This window comes from Phascolarctos cinereus, unplaced genomic scaffold (assembly GCF_003287225.1).
Source record: "Phascolarctos cinereus isolate Bilbo 61053 unplaced genomic scaffold, phaCin_HiC Scaffold_4;HRSCAF=312, whole genome shotgun sequence".
NCBI lineage: Eukaryota > Metazoa > Chordata > Mammalia > Diprotodontia > Phascolarctidae > Phascolarctos > Phascolarctos cinereus.
Genome location: NW_027555847.1, coordinates 285,285,434 through 285,297,139, shown reverse-complemented (window position 1 = coordinate 285,297,139; position 11,706 = coordinate 285,285,434). Strand labels below are relative to the sequence as shown.

Below are 11,706 nucleotides of genomic sequence, written 5' to 3'. Positions count from 1 at the left end.
TTCCTGGTAAAGTTCTTCAAATGTTTCTGTTTGTGGGTGATATTGGACTGGTTGTCTCAAGCTTTAGAACATTGTGGGACCTCTTGAAGAAATATATAATCTTTATAAAGTATTTGGCCTAATTGTATGCATAGATTAAAAAATGGATAAATTATGTCCATTGCCCTGAGTGTAATTAAATAGGAGAGCCAAATGGATATACACACATGTACACACATACACATACATATACACATTATATATGATATATATATATATGTATATGTGCGTTATAGATAGATAGATAGATAGATAGATAGATAGATAGATAGATAGATAGATAGATAAATAGATAGATAGATAGATGTAATAGGGCTTGTTTGGGCCCATCTACCATAGAGGCTCCCTATGCCCCCTACCACATGGTTGGGGGTGGCCTCCTTTGATTGTCTATGCAGCCAGAAAGGCTGAAGCTTTAAAACTGGCTAGACTAGAACAGTCTTTTTTTTTTTCTGGCTCCCACTCTGTCCTGGTTTTCTTTTTCCTGCTGCATCCAGAGAGTGAAGGTCACAGTTCACCCATAGTGCTGGCACCATGAACTGAACTTGTAAGAGGGGAAGGACCTTTCTCTCTTCTCTCTTTCTTTTACCCCTGCTTCTATAAATGGGGCTGAGGGTGTTTGTTTCACTTTAATTTCATTTGTCTTTCTCAGTTTCAGGTGCTGACAGTGATTCCCACTGAATTTCCTGGACCAGGATTTTGAGCCATGGTAACTGAGGCCAGGATTCCAGGTAGGCCATTACAACCAGCCAATCTGGTAGGGAACCCCAGGGAAGCCAGGATACCTGGGACTAGATCCCCAGGGGGTTTTTTGCTGTGGAGCTTGGGACTGTGCTCTATGGGAATGAAGCTAAGATATGAACCTAATGCCCTTTCCATCCCCAGAGACTGAGATAGTTTGGAGGGAGGGGGGATTGTGCCTCCCACGTGCTGGGAGATTAAGTTTGCGTATTTTGGTTATACCCTTTAAAGTGAACATTCCTTTGTGAAAGCTAATCTGAATGTTGGCTGCTAAATGGAACTGGAGTGCAAGGAACCTCACATATTTGAGGGAAAGTCATTGGTGGTGTCTGGAGCCATTTGTAGAGAGGTTAGACACACACCCAAAACCCTTTAAGGGTTCCAGAGAACCCTGAGGGAGTAGTGAAATGTAATAGAAGTAGCCATCTGGCGGCAGGGACCAGGGTAGCAGTATTACATACGCACACATATACATAAATGCATGCATGCAAGCATGAATGCATACATATGTGCATATCATACAAATAGTAGCTTAAAGCCCTCAATTAGGAAAATTCCTAATATTTAGGCAGAGATTTTTCTCTCTGTCCTAATTTAAATTTTTTATTGATCACAAGCTAACCCTTGGCCTCTTTTTGTTTGAAGCATACATGAAATTGTTAGGTAGAAGTAAGCAGAATACATTATAGTTTCTGTTACAAGAAACTCGAACTTACTCAGTCCTTGAAGAAGTGAGTACAGGCTTCAGTACAATTAGTCCTCTGCTTCAAAATGTCTGTTGACCTTCAATTTCTTCTCAATCTACTACAGCTCAACACTTTTTTTGCTTTCTCTTTTCAGTCTTTTTTTGGGGAGGTCTTTTTTTAGTTTCTCTTTGGACCTATTGCTCTATGTGTTCAAGCTCAGCTCATTAAGTCCCAAGTGGGGCTCAGTACTCTTCCCCCACTGCTCTTGAAGCTCCCCTCTTTCCCCTCATTCTCTCACAGAGGATGTGTGTCCCTTTAAAGACTCTCAGGCATGACTCAGGTAAATGCTTCAGCTCAAAGACTGATAGTCCCAAATCACTCTCAAGGCTGAGAGGAAATACTTGTCCCTATGAACTACAAATCCCAGTATGCCGGGAAGTTCTCAGTCCCATGTTACCGCAAGTATATACTATGGATTATTCATGTATATGAACTCTACATGGGGGATTACGTTATGAATCCTATTCTAAATATTTTCTATTAGAGAGAAACTAGGTTGGAGAAAAGTCAAGTCAGTATCAGCCTCCTCGCTCTACACAGACCCTCTTTCTCCAGAAGGAAATATAGAAGAAGCTGGTTTGAGTAGGGGAGGTGGAGAAGAAGAAGCTGGGCTGAGTGAAGGAGATGGGAAGGCATGTCGTAGTTCAACTGGACATGCTTTTTTCTCAGTGATATTTTTAGTATGTTGTCAGCTGATGGTTGTTGTGCCATAAAAATGTGTCAAGGGACCTAAGCAGCCAGATTAGCCAAGTGTTGGATATTTATAGCCTTGGATCTATTTGGCAGCTGTTCCATCTGATAAAATATTAAACTCAGTTACTCAGATACTCCATTGGCTATTGTTTTTATTGATGAGTTAAAATCAGCATTTAAAAATGAGTTGGGCTTTGATCTTCAAATGCCACTACTGCTGTTATTATTTTTAAAAGTCAGAGTTTACAAAGTGAACATTAGAGATATCTGGGAAGAGTTTCAAAGACTATTTAAATATTGTGTAATCTGTCTACCAAGATAGTTCCACTTGGCTTCCAAGCATGCACTTGTTTTGCAGGAGGATGGTTTGGCAGACTTTTTATCTGGCCTTCATTCTGACTTCTGAGTCATTCTATGCATTTCTTGGCCTTCAATGGCCTTACTTTGGGGTCATTACTTTAGTGGTTTGAAATATAGCAAGTTTAGGGCCTAACATGACTTTGAGGCATTCAGAAGCATTTTCTTAGCTATCTTCACCACTTTGAGGAATGAGATGTATGCATATCGAGTCAGTCAAAAGTATTACATCCTGTAACTGTTTTCTCTTTGATTACTGATGTCCCTCCTGTACTTAATGCACAAATCCTTACCTTTGTGATTGACTCTCTGCTTCTACTTGGAGCAACCACTGGAAGCCCCTTTTTGTCCTAATCCCTTCACTCTGGAAGGTCATTGAAGAAAATGTCTCAGGTGTTCTGTAATAACCTGGCTCTAGCTGCTACAAAGCAAGTGAAGATGGGGGATGGAAAGAGAATAGAAATGTTGTTCTAAGTCTCAAGTAAATGGAAAGTGCTCATCTGAAACAGGGATACATCTCCTAGGCATTGGGTGAAGATAAATCCACTGTGAACTGAATTAAAAAACAGAGACTTTTTCCTGTGGTTCAAGAAGTAGCTATTCCTGTAGGTTCTTGTAGCTGCCTGAATAATCCTTGAGTAGAAGGTGGGGCTATAGGATTTAGTTGTAAACAGCCCAGAAAATTTCAAAGGCAATTTGGCATAGAGGAATAAAAGAATAATGCTATTAGCCTCTTTTCATTGGACTTCTGCCTGAAAGCTGGAGAGAAAACAATCAGTATCTGTTGGAAGAGAGTTGAATTGCTGGGAGCAGCAAAGAAAAGTTGAGTAACAGCATTGGAGAGAAGACCCACCAAACCTATTGGCAATGAAAGACAGTGACAGTATTGAAAGGACCTATGTCACCTATGCAAGAGAGTGCTACAGATGTACTGTTATGGGAAGTAGTAACTAGAAGTGAACTTTTAGCAAAAGAGAAATGCAGCACAAATACCCTCAGAGAGGAATGTTGAAAATGAACAGAGGGAGTTAACAGCCTCCCTCCCTTTGCCTGGATCTCACCCAAGGCAGTACTTACTGCAAGCCATGAAAGCTATATAAATCTTCGGCTAAGGCTGGCCTACTGGGTGGATGCTTTTTGATTCTTTACAAACTCCAATGCGGTCATTCATGTGCCTTTATGGTTGTGTATGTTGAAGCCTCGTGAGTCTGAGTTCATGAAAAATGAGATGATGGTTACCTTTGGGGAGTTCTAGATGCTTAAGCACCTAGGTGGATGGGGACATGTAGCTCAAGAAGTGAGAAGTCTCAGAAATGTCCTTTAGACTCTTTTTGTGGGGAGAAAATCCATAGCAAGGCATCACCCAAACAGCTACATAAAAATCATATTGTTAAAACCACCTAAGCTAGTTTTCTCCACAGTTTGAAATGGAGGTAGTTAGAAAGCCTGTTTGTCCTTGTCTTATTCTTCACTGTATGCCCCTACTCTAACACTATTTCAGTGGAAGAGAATGAAGATAGTGATAATAACTTAGAATAAAAGGGGAAGCAATTAGCCGTAAGTTAATTGTTTGGAAATAAACAACACAATTTATATATATATATATATATATGTATATAGTCTCCACTAAGCCCCTACTCTGACCCCTGATTGTGTTCTAAAGGTGACCAAGAGTTCTAAAAGACTATGTCAGCAGAATGTAAGCCCTAGCAAGGATTACTAAATTGGAAAGGCCTCACAGGACAGTTAGGTGACACAGTGGCTAATGGGTTTGCAGTCAGGAAGACCTGAGTTCAAATCTGAACTCAGACCCTTACTAGTTGTGTGACCCTGAGCAAGTAATTTAAACCTCCATTTGCCTCAATTTTCCCGACTGTAAAAATGAGGATACTAATAACATTTACTTCCCAGGACTGATGTGAGGATCAAATGAGCTAGTATTTGTAAAGCACTTAACACAGCACCTGGCATATAGTAGGTGCTATATAAATGTTAGCTGTTACTATTATTATTTGAGTCCTGCAATGCACTCTGTATGTGCTATCCGAGGATCAGCTAATATTCAGAGATACTCATTATCAAATGACTGGCAGTCACATGATGAATGTTTTCAGCAGCAGTCCCTCAAGAATTCTGCTGAAGGAAAGAGGGGTTGTGTTCTGTACCAATGGAGGGAGTACTTAGTTCAAACCACAGATCCTTAAAGCAAAGACACAAATTAGGTGTAGTCTATACAAGTCACATTCAGATGTCCTTGTGATCGTTTGAATAAACTGTATTGCTCATATGGTAGATCACATGCGACTAAAATCGCCAGAATCATAATTCCCATAAAAATAATCAGAATCACACAATCTCAATACTTGCAAGGGCCATCTAGTCAAGTACCCCTCCAATCTCTGTTTAAAATTTTTGTAAATTAATTTTTTTCCTTTCCCCTCTAAGATTTTTTAAAATGATATTACTCTTTCAGTTTAGTCATGCATTCGTTTGGAGCTCATCTTGGTATGTGGCATGCAACATTGGTCCATCTGGTTTCTATCAGACTGTTATCCAGTTTTCCTACCAATTTTTTTGAATAGTGAATTCCTACCCCAATAGCCAAGATCTTTGGGTTTATCAAACACTAGGGTACTGCACTTGTTTGCTTCTGTATATTGTGTACCTAATTTCTCTTTCTTAACTAATGCCAAATTGTTTTTGATGATTTTCGCTTCATAATATAGTCTGAGATCTGGTACTATTAGGATCTCTTCCTTCTCACTTTTCATGTTTTCCCTCAAGATTCCTGGTCTTTTGTTCTTCCATATAAATTTCCTTGTTTTTTTCCCCCTAACTCAGCAAAGTAATCCTTGAGTGGTATGATATTGATAAGTAAGTTAACTTAGGTGGTATTGTCATTTTTATTACGTTGGCTCAGCCTTCCCATAAGCAATGAGAATTTCTCCAATTATTTAGGTCTACCTTTATTTCTGCTATACTAACTAAATGCAGTTTCAAGGTGGAAAGGCTGGGGTTGGGGGTGGGGGGGAGTTGTTGTTCAGAGACACTACATGCCACTGTAGCCATGTGGTATATTCTTGCTTGTGTCAGGGCAGAGTAAGCCTCCTCCTTTGTTAAATATCAGTGACTTGTGAGTGCTGTACTTCATTCCAACTTGGAGCCTAAACGAAGAGGGAACTGGTTTTAGAGCCATGCCTACACAATTTGGCATAGTCTTGGCCGGCTGAGAAAGAGGAGATGGCCTCCAGGCTCATATCATGGTTAAACTGGAGGAAGTAATCTTTATTTGCAGTACAGAGGAAGGTGGACAGATCATTTGGCTCTCTGCCACCAGAGCCCTCCTGATGGTGTTTGGGGAGACCTCTCTGTGGGACAGGCAGCAGGCTTTCCCTGAGGCAGAAGATCCCACTGAAGCAGACAGATGAGCTCTAAGAGTGCTGCAGGAGGTTGTTCAGAAGGGTAAAGAACACTTCAAGGCTACAGGGACCATGGAGTGAAAGCTGATGGGCAGCTAACAGGGTGGCCCAGAAAGTAAAGAGCTCTTCTCTGAAGGGGTTAGGGAATAAGAGGGCCTTAGATCATGGTCTCTGGCCCAGAGAATCCCGTTCCTGTTGAGGAAGGATCCACAAGAATTGAGGCTTTCCCAGATGTGATTTGGGATAGAGACTGTGGAACCCCCATGGGTTTTTACAAAGCCTCAGGTTTATCTTATCCCTGTTTTCAAGAGGAGGCAGTGAATTCCTCCCCTGAGGAAGCAGGTTGTAGGGGGACCGTCTCTGCAAAAGATAGGTGGTGGTTGCAGAAGTTCAAACTGAAACATGAGGAATCAGTGATTCCTGAGGGCGTGGTCTAATGGAGCCAGTACTGAAAGACTCCCAGCTTTGGACTTCCATGACCTTGGGAAGAAGTCTTTTTACATATCCAGCTAAATTTGTTAAAGCCTCCAGAACAAGTATGCTCTTTTTTTTTTTCCAGTGAGAGTGGGGGTGGGGTGGGGAAAAGGGAGAGATATCTATAGTCTGTTTGACAAGATTTAGACACTGGAAAGGAAGATGCTTGATCCTAATCAGGAGCCTAGAAATATTTCTGGAATTAGGGATTATAGATAGATGTGCCAAAAACATCCTTATTGATCTTCTAAGGACAAAGGGTAGTGCATTAATTTAAAAGTAGAGGCAGCTTCTGCTCTTACTCCCATGAACTATAACTCTTTCATTCTAGGACTTCCATTAAGGGGTAGGTGAGGGGCTCTAGTCCAGTTCCTAGATACCATCCTGCACCCTGACAGAAATGAGTGTTCACACGTGGCAGCTTGAGAAAATGGTCACATTTTTTTCCCTATATTTTTGTTCCTTATACCTATGTAAGAAATTTTAAAAATAGACATTTTTAATCTTTGTGATGTTAAAGAAAAACCCCTGTGAACCATTAAATGGAAGAAACCCCAGGCCCAAAAAGGAGAACCTGGAATGAACCAGAGTCCAATCACAGTTTACTCGGATTATAAATGCATTTATTGCCTGAGAATAAGCTTACAAGATGAAACAATGTCTGTTCTGACATGTTCAAGGTGCAGTTGGAAAGAGTAAGATATCGATACCTTTCAAACAAATGGAGGAAGGGAATATGGGGAAAAAAACAGGAAATAGTCCCCATTCCCGAGGAAGGGGACATTCAAGAGATGGAATAAGGAATTCCAGGGTCAGATATGGCTCTGTGATACACAAATCAACCAGACAATTCAAGGTCTGAGCACAAACAATAAGATAAGGGGATGTAAAACATGATGTGTCCTAGAGCCCCATAACCAACAATTATGGGGGTCTCTAGAGATAAGATGTCTCTTGAAGGTCCATAAACCACTAAATGGCTCAGGGTCTTCTTCAAAGCTGATATAAGCTTAATTGGCTTCAGAGCTGCTAATTTTCTGCACATCCAGCTAGGTTTACTCTCAATCACTGCAAAGGATTGTTGGTATGTCAAGCCAATACAACTAGCCCTCATACACTGGTTACCTGGATAATTGATAGAGGGGGAGGGACTCAAGCAAATCAAGGTATCCATTTTCATAGTGGCAACCTTGTGAGTTCAAAGTGGCAAGAGTTACTGGGGCCCTCAGTCAGAGCTGACTGGTAGTAGGAATTTTCAGCATCAGATACTGGTAGGAGGAGGAGTTCAAATCTTGGACTAGTTGATCAGAAAGGCTTGTTGTCTGATTCTAGGTTATCTCATTGACTGAAAGAAAAATGCAAAGGGAACATGAGTATGATAATGGGGAAAAATCTCACCACAAAGAAAGCTAGAAAAACTTGAGAGTTTAGCTTTGAAGAGATAAAAAGAAAAGTTTTATACAAGTGCTCTTACTATTGAATCAAAAGGAAATGATGTCAGCCTGTTCATCATTTCTTATAGCTCAATAGTATCCACATCTAAAGAAAGAACTATGGAGTTTGAATGCAGATTGAAGCATACTATTTGCTATTTTTTTCCCTTTCTTCTGTTGAGCTTTGTTTCCTCTTTCTGGTGGTTCCTCCTATTGGTTCTAATTCTTACTTACAACATCACTAATGTGAAAATATGTTTAATAGGAATGTATATGTGTAGCCTATATCAGATTGTGTGCGGTCTTGGGGAGGTTGGTGGAGAGGAAGGGGGAGAAAAATTTTAAACTCAAAAGCACATGGAAGTGATTGTTGATAAATCAAAATAAATCAATTTTTTAAAAAAAGGAAATGATGATTTCACTGGCCTTTTCTTTTTTTTGGTCCAGACTCACTTATTAATGTCTCTTCAATACAAGGCCTATCTAGCCTTTCAGCTGAAAATGGGATCCAACTGAAACACCTGGTCTAGTCCTGATTAGACATTATGCCACTAAGCACCAGACAGGTAAGTCAATTATCTGGTCATCCACCACCTGAGGTTTAGAGTGAAAAGGAACTTTAGAAATCATATAGTCCAAGTTTCTCATTTTACAAATGTGGAAACTGAGGTGCAGAGAGCTGAAGTAACTTTCCTAGGGTAGTATGGATAGTGCCCAGGACTTCTGTATCCAAATCTAGTGATTTTTGCATCTTACCATTGGACCGAATTGAGTCCATTTGAATTGACACTTGTATAATATTAATTTTGCATTCTTTGTCAAATTTTAATATTAACATTATTGAGAAGTCTAAAATATTCTTTTTTGCAAGTGAGGGTTCAGGTAGAGGAATCACACTGGGAAATGACTTCAGTATAAAAAAAGCATTATTAAGTATTATTTAAAAAGTATTATTAGTAAAAGTAAAAAGTATTATTTTAAAAAGTATTAAAAATATTACTAAAAGGATTCCTATGTTGGTGTTTAAGTTGAGTTGTGTGGGGTTTTTTAAGGCAATTGGGGTTAAGTGACTTTCCCAGGGTCACACAGCTAGTGTCTGAGGCCACATTTGAACTCAGGTCCTCCTGACTCCAGGGCTGGTGCTCTATCCACTGTGCCATCTAGCTGCCCCTAATTTGAGGTTTTTATTTTTTGATTTTCTAATTACTCTAGTAAGTTATTCTTGGTTGTAAGCCTAGATGTTTTGCCTTCTGGAATACCACTCTCCAAACTCTCCAGTCCTTTATGTAGTGACAGCTAAATCTTGTGTGATCTTATTTGTGGCTCCTTAGGACTTGATATATTTCTTTCTGGCTGCTTTTATTATTTTTTTCTTTGATCTGGGAGTTCTGGGTTTTGGCTATAATCTTCCTGAGAATTTTTATTTTGAGAAATCTTTCTGGAAGTTACTGGTGGATTCTTTCAATTTCTACTTTTCCCTCTGCTTCTAAGTGATCTGGATAGTTTTTTTCCCCCCATGATTTCTTGAAATATGGTGTCTCAGCTTTGATGATTTTAAAATTATTTCTCTCTGATCTGTTTTCCAGGCCAGTTGTTTATGATATGAAATACTTTTACTGTTTTTTCAGATTATCTTTCAATTTTTGACTTTGTTTTAATATTTCTTAGTGTTCCATTGAGTCAATAGTTTCTACTTAATCCATTCTAATTTTCAGGAAGTTATTTTCTTGAGAAAGGTTTCGAACCTTTTGTTCCAAGCTATTAATTCTTCTTTTTTATGCCTTTCTTCCATAGGTATCATTTATTTTTCCCATATTTTCTTGTTTTCATGGTTCAGACTGAGGCCTACAAGCTTTCAGTACTCTCTTCTGTTACATTTATGAAGTTCAAGTCACCTAAAATTACTGCATTACTTTTCGCATTTCAGCTGGGTATAGTTTATAAATTCCCCTCATCTTTCTAGCTCCTTTCTCAAGGAGTTCATCATCTGGCTCGCTATCTTCCTCTTCTCTTTACCTTCTCCTCTCACATAGCTGCTTAGCCTCAAACCTCCAAACTTCCCAATTCCTCTTACTCCTTAAATCCCATGACCTACTCTTTCATTCCATCTCAACTGTTTTAGTTATAATTTCTATAGTTTTTATTTTCCAGTTTATCTGGTTCTTCTCTCATTTTTAATATCTTCTCTCTTGTGCTTATTTTCAGTTTAATTGTTGTTTTTCTAACTTGTAAAATGCACATTCAATTCATTAATTTTCTTTTTAAAATTTTGTTAATGTGTGTAGGGATATAATTTTCCCCCTGAGGCCTGCTTTAGCTACATCCCAGAAATTTTATATTTTTCATAAATATCATTCAATTTCATATATTTATTAACTGTTTCTAAGATTTGTTCTTTGACTCATTTATTATTTAGGATTTCATTACTAAGTCTCCATTTGGGTCAGTGTCTTCGGTTTGTGAAACCTGAACTGGTTACTATTTTTATTGTATTTTTATCTGTAAAAGATGGATTTTGATTTCTGCCTTTTTAATCTTTATTTACAATATCTCTGTATCCTAATACAGTGGTGTCAAACTCAAATAGAAAGGGAGGCTAGCAGTCCATACTTACAGATGATCCCTGTGGGTGCTATGGCTTAGTTTTAAAATATAACATATTTTGTTCTAATTTTACTTATTTTCAGGTACCTGAAATAGAGAGTGACTATGTGAGTGAAAAGAAGAGGATAGAAGCAGATGTTTTGTGGCAGAATTAACAGGACTTATCAACTATTTAGATGTCAAACAACCTTCTTTGGTCCAGACCTACAATTTCATTCAAAAGCAAATTGGCAACTGTTCTGCAAAGTATAGTCTTATAGGTGCTAGGAATTAAAATTCTTTTTGCACAACCACACAGCCATTATGTGTCAAAGTTTGAAAAGTTCTTTCTGACTCCAAATTCTGCTTAATATTAAATATGCTATGAAGCCTCGCAAGTCATAACTGAACTACCTCAAAGCTCTCTTAATTTTTATTAGAGATGGCCTGCATAGGGAAGAGTTGCTTTTAGAGTCAGGAGGACTAGGAATACAGGTCTAGCTCTCACACATACTGGTTGGGTGACCCTGGGAAAATGATTTAACCTCTCAGTGCTCTGGGCAGCTCTCTAAGCCAGTAAGTCATAGAGCAGTTGTAGAACAATGAAAACCATAGGTCTAATCCAAAAACAAACTAGTCTTTGAATTTAATGGTAATTTCCTTTTGGATTAGTCAGACAAAAAAAATGATATTCCCATGAGGATTTAGAGAGAATTACCTTCTTCTCAGCATGTTTTCCTTCTTTTGAACTTCATTATATCTTCTCTTTTCCTCTTCCCTAAGCCAAAGGCCAATAAAGTGTCCTTAGAACTTTTGCTATTGCTAATGCAGGTGTACACCCATTCTTCCCGGGATTCTCCCTATGAAGAGAGAGAATTTTTGTAGGATCTTTGGTTAGACTGATTTTTATTATTGTAATGATGATGATGATGATGATATTTATTATTGTTAAAACCACATTTTGGTACCATATTTTTGTTTCAAGTCATAAATGAGAATTCAAACTAACAATAACATTGTCACTAGTTTTGCTTAGATATGCTACCAATAATAAAAAAAAAAAAACACATTCTTTAGACAATCCCTGGGCATCCTGCTCACTGTTTAAATAGGCAGACAGAAACTTTTCTGCCTAATTTTGCAAATGATTACATTAAAAAGAGAATTTAAGTGACTTTCTCACACACACACTGCACACACCTACTCACAGTAGTGTTGGAG

General features: G+C 38.6%; 1 long non-coding RNA gene across 2 annotated transcripts; it reads left to right on the top strand.

Annotated features, from left to right (window-relative positions):
* Positions 1-413: 413 nt before the first annotated feature.
* Positions 414-10,803, top strand: LOC144456667 (uncharacterized). Of its 2 annotated transcripts, XR_013485679.1 has the most exons (4): positions 414-586; positions 692-770; positions 8,350-8,468; positions 10,590-10,803. It is a non-coding gene; the product is annotated as an uncharacterized LOC144456667 (long non-coding RNA). The 2 variants fall into 2 exon arrangements; XR_013485678.1 differs by lacking the exon at positions 414-586 and having other exon boundaries at positions 595-770.
* Positions 10,804-11,706: the final 903 nt, after the last annotated feature.